This window comes from Scyliorhinus canicula, chromosome 9 (assembly GCF_902713615.1).
Source record: "Scyliorhinus canicula chromosome 9, sScyCan1.1, whole genome shotgun sequence".
NCBI lineage: Eukaryota > Metazoa > Chordata > Chondrichthyes > Carcharhiniformes > Scyliorhinidae > Scyliorhinus > Scyliorhinus canicula.
The window spans coordinates 29,274,768-29,289,135 of record NC_052154.1 but is presented as its reverse complement, the minus strand read 5'-3'; the positions used below and the strand labels follow the sequence as shown (position 1 = coordinate 29,289,135).

Below are 14,368 nucleotides of genomic sequence, written 5' to 3'. Positions count from 1 at the left end.
GGTGAAGATTTGGGTGCTGAATGTTAGCAAGAGACTTGATGATGTTCTTGAAGGTGGGGGAGAGAGGTAGCATTTATGGGAAAATTCAAAGAGTGTTGAACCAAGGCAACTGAAAGCTTTGTCTGCTAAGGTGGAGCAGAGGATGCGAGTGCAAAAGAAGGTCGAAGTCAAGATATGAGGACTCGCGATGGTTTGAAGGAGTCAGAGTTAGAATCATGGAATGGTTATCGCATAGATTTGGCTCATTGTGTCCATCCGTAACAGCCTCCCCGAACAGGCGGTGGAATGTGGCGACTAGGGGCTTTTCACAGTAACTTCATTTGAAGCCTACTTGTGACAATAAGCGATTTACATTTTCATTTCATTTTCATCCTACCTCTTTACGTGAGCGGCTCAGCTAGTCCCCCTTCCCTGCCCTCTTTCCCCATTGTCTTACATATTTCTCTTCAGGTGTATATCCAATTCCCTTTTGAAAGCCACAATTGACTCTGCCTGCACCACGTTCCCAGGCAGTGTATTCTAAATCTTAACCACTTGTTGCTTTTTCCTCATGTCGCCATTGGTTCTTTTGGAATCAGTGTACTTTGGTTCTCAGTGCTTCTGCCAATGGGAACAGTTTCTCTCTATTCCCTCATAATTTTGAACCCCTCTGTCAAATCTCCTCTCAACCTTCTCTAAGGAAAACACCCCCCGGCTTCCCTAATTTATCCACATAATTGAAGTCCCTCATCCCTGCAACTATTCCTGTACATCTTTGCTGCACCCTCTTTAAAATCGTCATATACTTCCAAACTGCTGGTGCACAGAAATGGACACAGCACTCCACTTGAGGCAGACCCAATATTTCACAAAAGTTCATCGTAACTCCACGTTATTTGCACTCCACGTTTCCATTTATAAAGCCTAGAATCCCTTTTTAAAAAAATGTTTATTGAAAATTTTTCATAATAAACAAAACCAGCCAAAACAATTAACCACAATTACACAATCGAAAAAAGAGACAAACCAGCAACAACACATATTAACTTTAACCCGAAAAACAAAATAAAACCCTCTAATGGTTGACTGTGAATAGCTCCTTAAAAATTAATGGCTGCCACCTTGGGTAGAACCCTTCCACCGACCCTCTAATGGTATACTTAACCTTCTCCAAATGTAGAGAAGACATGTGGTCACCCAACCAAGTGGAGGCACGAGGCGGAGTAGGAGATCTCCACCCAAGCAGAACGCGTTTCCGGGCTGTCACCGAGGCAAAGACGAGGACATCTGCCTTCACCCCCGACTGAAGCACCGGCGAGTCTGACAGCCCAAATATGGTCACCCGCGGTCATAGATCCAAACCTACATTTAAGTCTCTCCGGCATGGAAAATTAGAGGCCTAGAAGCTTACCAACTTGGGTCAAGACCAAAACGTGTGTGTGTGGTTAGCCGGCCCCCCGAGAGCAGCGCTCATACTTAAATTCCACCCCAGAGAAGAATCTGCCCATCCTCACTTTAGTCAGATGCGCCCTGTGCACCACCTGTATTGAATCAAACTTAGCCGTGCAGATGAGGACATGGATTTGACCCTGTGAAGGGCCTCACTCCATACCTCACCATCCAGAATGGCACCCAATGCACCCTCCCATTTCGCCTTCACCTCACTCAACGGAGTTGACTCTGTTGAGAGAATCTGGCCATATATGCCCAAAATAGTCCCCCATCAGACCCGGACAAAGACAAAATCCTCTTCAATAGGGAAGAGAGTGATGCCAAGGGAACGGAGGGGAAAGCCTTTTCCAAAAAACGTGTATCTGAAAAGACCAGAACCAGGCAATTACAATTTCTCTGCCACCTCCTTAAAACTAGCAAACCTCCCTTCCATGCACAGGTCTCAACCTCTCCAGACCCTTCCCCTCCCATGACTTAAACATTGAGTCCAAATCCGCTGGCAGAAAAAGGTGATTGTTGCAGATGAGGGCGAGCGAAGACCGGGAACAGAGCTTGAAATGATCTTTGAACTACTTCCAAATTCTCATGGTGGAGACCACCAGATGATTCATGGAAAATCTCACCAGAGGGAAAGGCAACGATGCAAAGGCTAGAAACAATGCAGGAGTGCGCTTCCATTTGTCCCCACATAGAACTAGGATAGCTTAACCACAACAATATTCTCTGAATATTGGCTGCGCACTAGTAAAGCAATAAATTGGGTAGAGCCAAGCCCCCTGATTGTCTGTCTCTTCGGAGCAAAGGCCAACGGATCTTTAGATTCGTACCTACCTAAATTAAGGAGGAAATTAATCTGATTAATGAAAAAGGACTTGGGGATAAAAATGGGGAGACATTGAAAACGGAATAAAAATTACAGGAGCCCATACATTTTAATTGCCTGAATCCTACCCTCCAAGGATAGAGGGAGGTTATCCCACTTCTGCAAATCTGACTTGACACCGTCAACCAGATTAGTGTAATATAATTTATGAAGCGAGGCCCAATTGTGGGCCACCCGGACCCCCGGATAATGAAAGCTAGTCTTGGCAAGGGAGAGGGTACCGTCCACAGTTGGGCTCTCCTCCCTGGGGGGTTGACTGGGAAACATTCACTCTTGTCCACTTCAACTTGTAACAAGAGAAGGAGCCACACTAAGAAGCTTCGTATTGCGTCCATGGAGGCTACTGGGTCTGCATTAAAAAGAAATAGGTTGTCCGCATAAAGGGACACCCGATGCTCCACCCCTCCCGGTTTATCCCACTCCACTTAATGAGGACCTCAGCTCAATAGTGAGCATTTCGAAACCAGGGGCTGGGTTAGCACAGTGGGCTAAACAGCTGGCTTGTAATGCAGAACAACGCAGCAGCCCGGGTTCAATTTCCATACAAGCCCCCCCGAACAAGTGCCGGAATGTGGCGACGAGGGGCTTTTCACAGTAACTTCATTGAAGCCTACTTGTGACAATACGTGATTATTTTTATTGCCAAAGCAAACAGGAGCAGAAACAATGGAAGCCCTAGTTTCATGCCCTCCATTCAACGGAAAATAACCAGAGTTCAGGGCATTTGTATGGACACTCGCAGTGGGGGCCCTATACAGTAGTCAAATCCAGGAAATAAACTTGTTGCTAAATCCGAATCTCTTAAGAATCCCAAACAGGCACTCCAACTTCACTACATCAAATGCTTTTTCAGAATGCAGGGAAAAATCACCTCCGGCTCGAGCACTGAGGAGGGGAAACGGGTAGTGTTTACCAGGCAATGTATATTGGCTGACAATTGTCAGCCTTAATGAAGCCTGTCTGCTCCTCTGGGAGACAGGGCTCCAGCCGCAGCGCCAGCACCTTGGCAAGTAACTTTACATCCATATTCAAGAGTGAGATAGGTCGTTGCGACCCACCCTGTTGCGTCTTTGTCCTTCTTGAGAACCAGGGGGATAGAAACCTGTGTGACGGTAACGGGCAACGAACCCTGGGATAAGGAATCATTAAACATGTCTGAATTAAAGGCACCAGCTGCTCCATGGACATCTTACAGAATTCTGTGGGGAAGCCGTCTGGGTCAAGGACTTTGCCAGTCTGCATCAACCCAATGCATTTTATAATTTCATCTGGGCTTCATCAACCGAGATTCCAACTCATTGCCTCTCTCCACCTCTTACCATTGGGATGGATAAGTTGTTCAAACAGTCTGTCATGACTGATTCCTCCGCCAGAGGCTCCAATCTATAAAGACCCGATAGAACGAATCAAAATCCGCATTAACCTGAGATGAGGCGGAAACCAGGCTACTGCTCGAGTTGTGTACCTGTATGATTTCCGGGAAAGCCGTCTGCAGATTAAGCTGATGAGCCAAAAGGTGGCTGGCCTTCTCCCCAAACTCATAAAAATTGCCCCCCGAGCATCACAGCTGGCCCACCACTCTGTCGAAAATATCTCTAATTGTGTTTGCAGCTTTTTCCTACTTGTCAACAATTGGGTTGGGGCAAGTGAGGACTGGTGGACCACCTCAAGAATGGAGTCCACCATCCTCTGCTGCTCTGCCCTCGCTGTCTTCACCAAGTGTGCTTTATAGGAGATAATCTCCCCCTGAGGATCAACTTCGGGGCTTCTAACAGCATGGACGGTGAGATTAACTCCTGTTATAGTCCCCAATGCCAGTGGGCACGCGTTCACAACATTTTTGTTCACTAATGATGTTGTGTCCAACCGACATGGCGAATGTTGTGATGGACCTGACTGTAGTGCCCAATCAACAACGTGGGAGGCATGGTCCAAATTCATAATCGCTGAGTACTCAGCCGGCACGACTGGAAGGAACAGAGACCTATCAACCACAAAAAAATCTATTTGTGAGCATACCTGATGAACATGCGAGGAAAACAAAAAATCTTTGTCACCTGGGTGCAAAGTGCACCACGGATTTCCATCCCCAATAAATGCTCCATGAAAGACGACAATACTCTGGCTGCACTTGATGGAGTCAGTGATTTGAACTTGGATCGGTCCAGACCAGGGCCCAAAACACAGTTTAGCTCCTCATTCAAAATAAGCTGATGAGAATATAAATCGCGGAGGGAGGCCAGTAGATTATTACTAAAATTTGTAGTGTCCCTGTTGGAGTGTAGATATTAATCATAAGTGCCCACCAGAAAGCCACAGACAATAACATGTTTGCCTTTGGGGTCAACCAAGATATTCGAAGCAGAAAATTGAACCCTTTTATTAATTAATATTGCACCCCTGGTCCTATCACAGAAACCCGAACAAAAGGCTTGTCCTATCCACCCCTTCTGCAGCCTTCTCTCGTCCTTGACCCACAGATGAGTCTCTTGCAAAAACGCAGCTCTTGAGGTGAGCAAATAGTCTCGACCTTTCACAGAACCATTTAACCGCCTAACGTTCCAGGTGACCAAACGAATTGAGGGTCCCCCCCACCCTCCTCTTAGGTTCACAGGGAGACTCCCAACTAGAGTTAAGAAAAATGGTTCCAAACAACAAAATACTAAAGCCCATAAACCATTGTGCTCTAAAAGGGAGCTAAATATTAGCATAACAGATAGAACAGAACCCCACATAGAACTCAACCTCCAATCTAAGTCCAAACTGTAATAGTTCAACCCCAACAAGAACAGGAAATTGCAAGAACAACCATGGAACACCAGCAGTGCAACAATTTAACGTGCGCGAGCCCAACATCCAAAATCTCAATCACACCGCGTCCAACCCGTGTATCTTAATAAAGGAGTCCCGCCTTCCCTAGCGCATCAAATAAATAGTCCTTTCCATCGAAAGTTACCCTAAGCCGAACCGGGTAGACCACACTCGACCGGACTCCACTTTTACGCAGGGCGGCCTTGGCTCTATTGAACGAAACCCTCTTCTTCACAATCTCTGCGCTCACGTCTTGGTAGAACCTGATAGCGTGGCCCTCCCAATTGAAGCCTCGGTGCTTCTCCGCCCATCTCACTACTAGCTCTTTCTCTTTGAAGCTTTGGAACTTCATTATTACCGCATGCGATCGATCTTCATGGCGCGGCCTCTGCCAGAGTGTACGGTGGACTCGGTCCAACTCAGGATGGGACATGAATCCATCTGACCCCACCATCTTACCGAACACCCGTGAAGTATGCTGTGGGCCTTTCATCTCCTCTGCCAGCACCACAATTCAAATGTTTTACCTCTTGAACCGATTCTCTGGATCATTCACCTTGGCCTTCAACGACTGACACCTCTGCTTCCAATGAGGCAATCTGATCACTGCGTCTCTGATGGATCTCTGTGTCTATTCGGAACCCTGGATATCCGTTATCCCTTCTTTGTTCCCAAATAACAGAAGTCAAGTCTGTGCTTTTTTGGCAAAGTTCAGTTGAACTTTATTTGTCAGCTTGTGCCACTGGTAAACATTATTTATCAATACAAAATTAGGTCAGATTGATTGTCTTTAGCGAATATAGTAGTTGAGTTTTCATTCAATTACAAATTATGGTAATTCTTCAAATCATAATACACAGTATTAAATGACTGAGTGATTTATACAGAAGAAAGATGGCGATTTAGCAAAAGCAAGCAAAGAAAATGGGTTTCAGCAAGAGATTGATTGATTCCGGAATGGATTTTTCCTTCCCAACAAGTGATTCTTAAGGAGATTATTATCTTAAGGTCTTGCCTTCTTTACAGCTGTGATTGGCTTTAACTAATTTATAATTCACTCAATTCGGCCAAACTGCCTGTCCGTCAATTTGAGAGATATGTATTTAAATATATTGGTGTGAATTTCCCATTCCATCGCTTGACAAAAACACATTCTTCGCTAGGACTTATCAGCTTAGACTGGTTGGTACCATAGAAACGGAACTGCCCATTCCTTCACACAATGGGGCCTTTCAGCCAGCTGACGTCGCTGTTCCTTCAGCCTCTAGCAAGTCTCAAGCAATTTGCAAAATGTTCCCAGCTATTTGGCTTTCCTCACTCTCATGGTTAATATGATTTAGTTAATTACTCTTAATGAGTTCTCAATTAAACCTTTTACTTACATCATCTATAGCTAACTAGAAAGCCAATTTCTATCATTCTCGAAAGGGCCACTTCCATATCTTTTATCGTGGCTCCATGGGCTATCACGGTTTTATTGGTCTTCTCCAGAGCCGCTCAGATGGGGCCAAGGTGGGATTATGGCAAATGGCAAAGACATAGTATAAGAAAAGATTGACCACTAAAATAAAGGGAAACCATTATCGCTCTTCCTGTGAGGCTCATGGAATGCGAGCTTCCCAGACAGCAGGCAGTGGCCCACCTAGCTGGGGCACGTTAAACCGAGCATAAAAGTGATCCCAAGCAGGGACCGGCATGGTTGTCCCAATGGGGACAACGATGATTGTAGATATTTACTGCCGTGGGCAGCTCATTGTTAAAAGTAAAATAAATCTTTTCCTTCCTACTGCTGACTTACTTGGTCAGTTAACCTTCATTTCCTTTTCACTTCTCCCTGATCTCCTATATTCAGCGTGGTTCTCAGTTGTATTAGCAACCTGACATCTGTCAAATGTCCTTTTCTGCTTTTCGTTCTCCTTCCTGCACTATTTCTCCAGCCACGTATTATCTGCTCTATCTTTCTATTTCTATATTCACTAATTCGGGTATTGATTGCTTTGTCTATCTGTTATAATGGTGCTGGTTGGTTGACAGTTTCTTGTTTATGTGACTGTTATTCATGTGAGGCCCGAATCGATGTCTGATCAGGCTACTTGACAATGGAAAGCATAAAAGACTTAATGTAACCTCATGTCCAAACATGAGCACTCCAGCAGGGCTTGTTAAAGAAATTACGAGTGAGAATTATGGCTTTCTTAACCCCACCTTCCTTCCTACCCTTCCGAACCTCCCCAACTCCAGGCTCAGCCCTGTGTTCCTGCTGAGAAAATCTTTAGGACTGCCTGTTAAGTAGGTTGTTAGCCATAGATTTTCATTTAATCTAGCTTCATGCTTGCAATGGAAATGATTACTGTTGTCGGAGCTTGGGGAGTCCATGTTGGGACAGCTTGGGCCTCGTGAACTGTAAAAGCTGGCGCAAGGATGATGGTGAATGTGAGACTGGGTAAAAAGCTAGAATAAAATATAGGAAATGGCATGCACTTGCAAGGGTTTTAGTGGAGGATGAGACAATGGAGAGGGAAAAAATAGCATGAGAGGAGCCGGAAGTTTGAAAAGAGCGCAAGAGAAACACAGAATCACAGACTAGTACAGTGTGGAAGAGGCCCTTCGGCCCATTGAATTCCCGTACCAGCCTCCCCGAACAGGCACCGGAATGTGGCGACTAGGGGCTTTTCACAGTAACTTCATTGAAGCCTACTCGTGACAATAAGTGATTTTCATTTTTCAAATCTGCACCAACGCAGGAAAGACACCTGACCTGCTTATCTAATCCCAATTCCCAGAACCTAGGCCATAGCCTTGAATGTGCAAAGTGCTCATCCAGGAACTTTTTTTTTAACAAACAATTTTATTGAGGTAGTTTTTCGGCATTGTAAACAGTTACATTCATCAACAGAAAGAAAGCAAACAAAGGCAAAAATGTGCAAACATCCACGTACATTCAATACTTCAATCGTAACATACTGTACAAGCCCACTCATGGTTGCCACCTTCTTCGGGCGAACCCCTGTACAGACCCCCTCAAGGCGAACTTAATCTTTTCCATACCTAGAAAACTCGACATGTCCGAAAGTCACAACTCAGTCTTCGGGGGCTTTGAGTCTCTCCACGCCAATAATATTCGTCGCCGGGCTATCAGGGAAGCAAAGGCCAAAACATCGGCCTCTTTCTCTCCCTGGACTCCTGGGTCTTCCGAAACCCCAAAAATTGCCACCCCTGGACCCATCACCACCCTTGTTTTTAGCACCCGGGACATGATCCCTGCGGATCCCTCCAAGTACCCCCAAAGCCTCGGGCATGCCCAAAACATGTGTACGTGGTTCGCTGGTCCTCCTGCGCACCTAGCACATTTGTCCTCTACCCCAAAGAATTTGCTCATCCGAGCCACCGTCATGTGGGCCCAGTGAACGACCTTAAATTGAATCAGGCCGAGCCTGGCACATGTTGCGGTCGAATTCAACCTACTCAGGGCTTCTGCCCACAGCCCGTCCTCCATTTCCCCGCCTAGCTCCAACTCTCATTTGAGTTTCAGTTCCTCCGTCTGGGACCCTTCCCCCTTCATGAGCACCGTATAAATATCAGAGACTCTACCCTCCCCTCCTTCCCCCCCTAGAGACTATTCTGTCTTGGATCCCCATTGGCGGGAGGCGTGGGAAGGATGGGACCTGTCTACGGACAAAGTCCCGCAACTGTAGGTACCTAAAATCATTTCCCCTTACCAGACCAAATTTCTCCTCCAAGCTCCTCAAACTCGCAAAGCTCCCTTCCAGGAACATATCTCCCACCCTCCCCACCCCCGCCCGCCGCCATGCTCGAAACCCCCCATCCATATTCCCGGGGCAAACCGATGGTTGTCGCAGATTGGCGCCCAGACAGACGCCCCCATCTCCCCATCATGCCTCCTCTACTGGCCCCATATCCGCAGGGTTGCCACCAATACCGGGCTGGTGGAGTACCTGGCCGGCGGCAGAGGAGCCGTGACCAGGGCTGCCAAGCTGGAGCCCCTGCACGAAGCCGCCTCCACCTGCTCCCAGATAGACCCCGTACCCACCATCCACTTCCTTATCATAGCGACATTAGCCGCCCAGTAATAGTTAATCAGACTCGGCAATGCCAGCCCTCCCTCACTGCGGCTCTTCTCAAGCATCGCCTTCTTCACCTGTGGGGATTTCCCCACCCAGACAAAGCTCATGATCATCTTGTTAACCCTTTCGAAGAAGGACTGGGATAAAGATCGGGAGGCACTGAGAAATGAACAGGAATCTTGGGAGGATTGTCATCTTTACAGTCTGCACCCTCCCTGCCAGCGACAGTGGGAGTGCATCCCATCTCCGAAACTCTCCCTTCATTTGTTCCACCACCCTGGTCAAATTTAACTTGTGCAGCCTGCCCCAGTCTCGCGCCACCTGGATCCCCAAGGGGGCCTCACGGTAGCATGGTGGTTAGCATCAATGCTTCACAGCTCCAGGGTCCCAAGTTCGATTCCCGGCTGGGTCACTGTCTGTGTGGAGTCTGCACGTCCTCCCCGTGTGTGCGTGGGTTTCCTCCGGGTGCTCCGGTTTCCTCCCACAGTCCAAAGATGTGCGGGTTAGGTGGATTGGCCATGCTAAATTGCCCGTAGTGTAAGGTTAATGGGGGGATTGTTGGGTTACGGGTATACGGGTTACGTGGGTTTAAGTAGGGTGATCATTGCTCGGCACAACATCGAGGGCCGAAGGGCCTGTTCTGTGCTGTACTGTTCTATGTACCTGAAATTTTCCTTAACCAGCCTAAATGGTAGCCCTCTCAATCTGTTCTCCTGATCCCTTGCCTGTAACCACAAACATTTCACTCTTGGCCATATTTAGTTTGTAATCTGAGAACTGGCCGAACTTCCTCAATGTTTCCAGTATACTTCCCATCCCGGCCAATGGGTCCGACACGTACAGGAGCAGGTCGTCCGCGTAAAGAGAGACCCTATGTTCCACCCCGCCCCTAACCATCCCCTTCCATCCCTTTGCGGCTCTCAGCGCAATCGCCAGCGGCTCTATGGCCAGCGCAAACAGCAGCGGGGAGAGCGGGCAGCCCTGTCTGGTCCCACGGTATAGTCTAAAATACTCTGACACTTCTTTGTTTGTACTGACGCTAGCCTTTGGGTCCTGATATAATAACTTGATCCAATTCACCAGTCCCTCCCTGAACCCAAACCGTCCGAGCACCTCTCATAGCCCCACTCCACCCAGTCAAAGGCCTTCTCGGCATCCATCGCCACCACTACCTCCACCTCCCTGCCCGTCGGGGGCATCATTATCACATTAAGTAATCTTCTCAAGTTGGCCGACAGCTGCCTACCTTTCACGAACCCAGTTTGGTCATCCCCAATCACCTACGGTACGCAGTCCTCAATTCTAATCGCCAGTACCTTTGCCAGGAGCTTGGCATCTACATTGATCAGGGAGATTGGCCTGTAGGACCCGCACACTTCCGGGTCTTTACCCCGCTTCAATATCAGTGATCCAGGTACTTTTTAAAGGATGTGAGGCAACCCACCTCTACCACCCTCCCAGGTAGGGAATTCCAGACCGTCACCACATCTGGTAAAATTGTTTTTCCTCAAATCCCCCCCGAAACCTCCTGCCCCTCACCTTGAACTTGTGTGTCACCTCGTAACTAACCCTTGAACGAAGGGGAACAACTGCTGCCTAGCCACCCTGTCCATGCCCCTCATAATCAGGCAGCCTCTCCTTCTTCTCTGTCCCAGCGAAAACAACCCAAGTCTACCAAACCTCTCTTCATAACCCAAATTTTCCATCCCAGGCAACATCCTAGTGAATCGCCTCTGCACCCCCTCAGTTCAATCGCATCCTTCCTATAATGTGATGACCAGAATTGCGCACACTACTCCAGCTGGAGCCTCACCAAAGTTCTGTACAACTCCAAAATGACCTACTTTCTTTTGTAATCTATGCCTCGATTGATAAAGGCAAGTGTCCCATATGCCTTTTTCACCTATTAACCTCCCCTTTGGATGCCGTTGGGGGGATGGCCTCTTCGGGGAAAACAGCAGCAGCCAGGTTCAGAGCATCATGGGAGGCTCTGCTGCCCAGAGAGGCGGGACGAAGACGAGTGGCAGGGCTGTTATGATGGGGTACTCAATAGTTAGGGGCACAGACAGATGCTTCTTGAATCAAGGATGGTATGTTGCCTCCCTGGTGCTAGGGTCCGGGATGTCACAGAGCACCTACAGGCATTCTGGGAAGGGAGAGTGAACAGCCGGTGGTCATAGTACACATAGTACACCAACAACATAGATAAACTAAGGAAGAGGGTGGCACTGCTGTCTCACAATGCCAAAGACCGGGTTCGATCCTGGCCCCAGGTCACTGTCCATGTGGAGTTTGTACATCCTCCCTGTGTCTGCCTGGGTCTCACCCCCAGAATCCAAAAATATGCAGGGTAGCTGGATTGGCCATGCTAAATTGCCCCTTAATCGGAATTTCTTTCAAAAAAAAAGGTAAAATAAGGGATGAGGACCTGCAAGCCGAGTACAGGCAGGAAGTTAGGAGATAAACTAAAATGCAGGACCTCAAATGTAGTAATCTCAGGATTACTCCCAGTTCCACATGTTGCGACAGCAGGAATAAGAGAATAGGTAAGATGAATATGTGGTTGGAGGGAGGTGTAGCTGGGAGGGATTTAGATTTTTGAGACACTCAGACCGGTTCTGGGGAAGGTGGGACCTGTACAAACCGGACGGTTTGCACCCAGGCAGAGCTTGGCCCAATGACCCAGCACTTTTGCTAGTTCTGTTGGGGTGTATTTCAACTAGTGTGGCAGGGGGATGGGGTCCAGAAGTAGGATCAGATAAGTCAGATTCAGATCAGGAAAATGGAGGTAGAACACTAGCTGGTCATGCAGAAGATGTAGTGATAGGCTTGTCATTACAGTAGAAGCAAAGTTTGGAAAGTGCCCAGCTAGGGTAAATGGCAAGGTTAAACAGTTTAGAAACAAACAAAGAACAATACAGCACAGGACCACCCCCTTCGGTCCTCTAAGCCTGTGCCGATCGCGTGTCCTATATAGACAAATCGCCTGTATCCTTCTGTACCCCGTCTGTTCATGTGATTATCCAGATAAATCTTAAAGGTCGCTAATGTATCTGCCTCAACCACCTCACTTGGCAGTGCATTCCAGGCCACCATCACCCTTTGTGTAAAATAACTTCCCCTGCACATCTCCACTGAACCTATCCCCCATCACCTTGAACTTGTGCCCCCTTTTAACTTTCAATTCTGCCCTGGGAAAAAGCCAACTGTTCACCCTATCTGTACCCCTAATAATTTTATAAATTTTTATCAGGTCGCCCCTCCGCCTCCGTCTCTACAGGGAGAAGAATCCCAATTTATTCAATCCCTCCTCCTAGCTAATACCCTCCATACCAGGCAACATCCTGGTAAACCTTTTCTGTACTCAAAGCCTGCACGTCCTTCTGGTAGTGTGGTGACCAGAATTGGACACGGTATTCCAAACCAACGTTCTATATAATTGTAATGTCATTTGCGAGCTTTTATACTCTATACCCCATCCTATGAAGGTAAGCATGCCATATCCTTTCTTTGCTACCATTTCCACCTGCGCTGACACTTTTAAGCATCTGTGGACCTGCACACCCAGATGTCTCTGTGTCTCTGTGCTCCTGATGGTTCTGCCACTTATTTTATAGCTCCCACCTGAATTGAATCTACCAAAATGCATCATCTCGCATTTGTCCGGGTTAAATTCCATCTGCCATTTCTCCGCCCAATTTTGCAGCCTATCTTTTTTTAAAAATAAATTTAGAGTACCCAATTAATTTTTTCCAATTAAGGAGCAATTTTAGCATAGCCAATCCACCTATCCTGCACATCTTTGGGTTGTGGGGGCGAAACCCACGCACACAAGGTGAAAATGTGCAAACTCCACACGGACAGTGACCCAGAGCCAGGATTGAACCTGGGACCTTGGCGCCGTGAGACCACATTGCTAACCACTGCCCCACCCTGATTTTTTGCACCCTTGCTGATTTTTGCACCCTATCTTTATCGTGCTGTATTCTGAGTGACAATCTTCATCATGATCCAGAACTCCTGCAATCTTAGTATCATCTGCAAACTTGCTAATCAGACCCGATACGTTTTCTTCCAATCATTTATATTTATATATATATATATATATATATTACAAACAGCAGTGGTCCCAGTACTGATCCCAGTGGAACACCACTGGTTACAGACCTCCATTTGAAAAAACTGCTTCCACTGCTACCCTTCCACTGCTACCCTCTGTCTTCTATGACCAAGCTAGTTCTGAATCCATCCAGCTACTTCATCCCTCACCCCATGCGTTTTAATCTTTTGCACCAGCCTGCCATGAGGGACCTTATCAAATGCTTTACTAAAGTCCATGTAGACAACATCCACAGCCCTTTTGTTGTCAATCATTTTTGTCAGCTCCTCAAAAAACTCAATTAAATTAGTGAGACATGACCTCTCTCGTACAAATCCATGCTGTCTGTCGCTAATAAGACCATTCACTTTCAAATGTGCATAGATCCTGGCTGAGATTCTCTGAGCCAGCACCGTGTCTGAGAATCGCTGGTGACGAGGGGAATTACCGGCACGCCGCTCCGCCGCTGGTTGGGGACCGCTGAAACAGGCCCCGGCAGCAATTCACCACGGTCGACCGGCTAAATTCCTGCCAGGTTCCGCCAAATCCCGCCGGCGTGGTTCCAACCTGGTATCACCCAGCGGGAGCTCAGACCCACTGCCGAGGTGGCCGTCCTGGTTGGGGGGGGGGGGGGGGGATCTAACTCCGAGGGTGGGAGGCACCCACGGGGTTCAGGCCCGCGATCGGGGGCTACCACCGGTGCGGAGACTGCTACCGCGCCGGCGTACAGGGCCGCATTTCGGCGCCTGAGCTGCGTGCAGCACTCTGGCAGCTTGCTGGCCCCTGAGGACCGCTGGATCGCTGGGCCAGGAGGCCCGTTGACGCCGGCATCAACACTGGGCCGTGATTTCGGAGAATCCCGGCCTCTTTCTCTGAGAATCTTTTCCAACAATTTCACTATCACTGATGTCAAGCTCACTGGCCTATAATTACCCGGGTTATCCTTGCAACCCTTCTTAAATAACAGTACAACATTGGCTATCTTCCAATCCAATTTGTACTTCAATGCAAGGAGTATTACAAACAAGGTGAATGAGTTAAGGGCACAGGTAGACACAT

At 47.7% G+C, this 14,368-nt stretch overlaps 1 protein-coding gene across 2 annotated transcripts in view; it reads left to right on the top strand.

The window, feature by feature from the left end:
* The window catches only part of dhx38 (DEAH (Asp-Glu-Ala-His) box polypeptide 38), a 182,998-nt gene that overhangs the window by 61,095 nt on the left and 107,535 nt on the right, over positions 1-14,368 (top strand). The window lies entirely within an intron of this gene.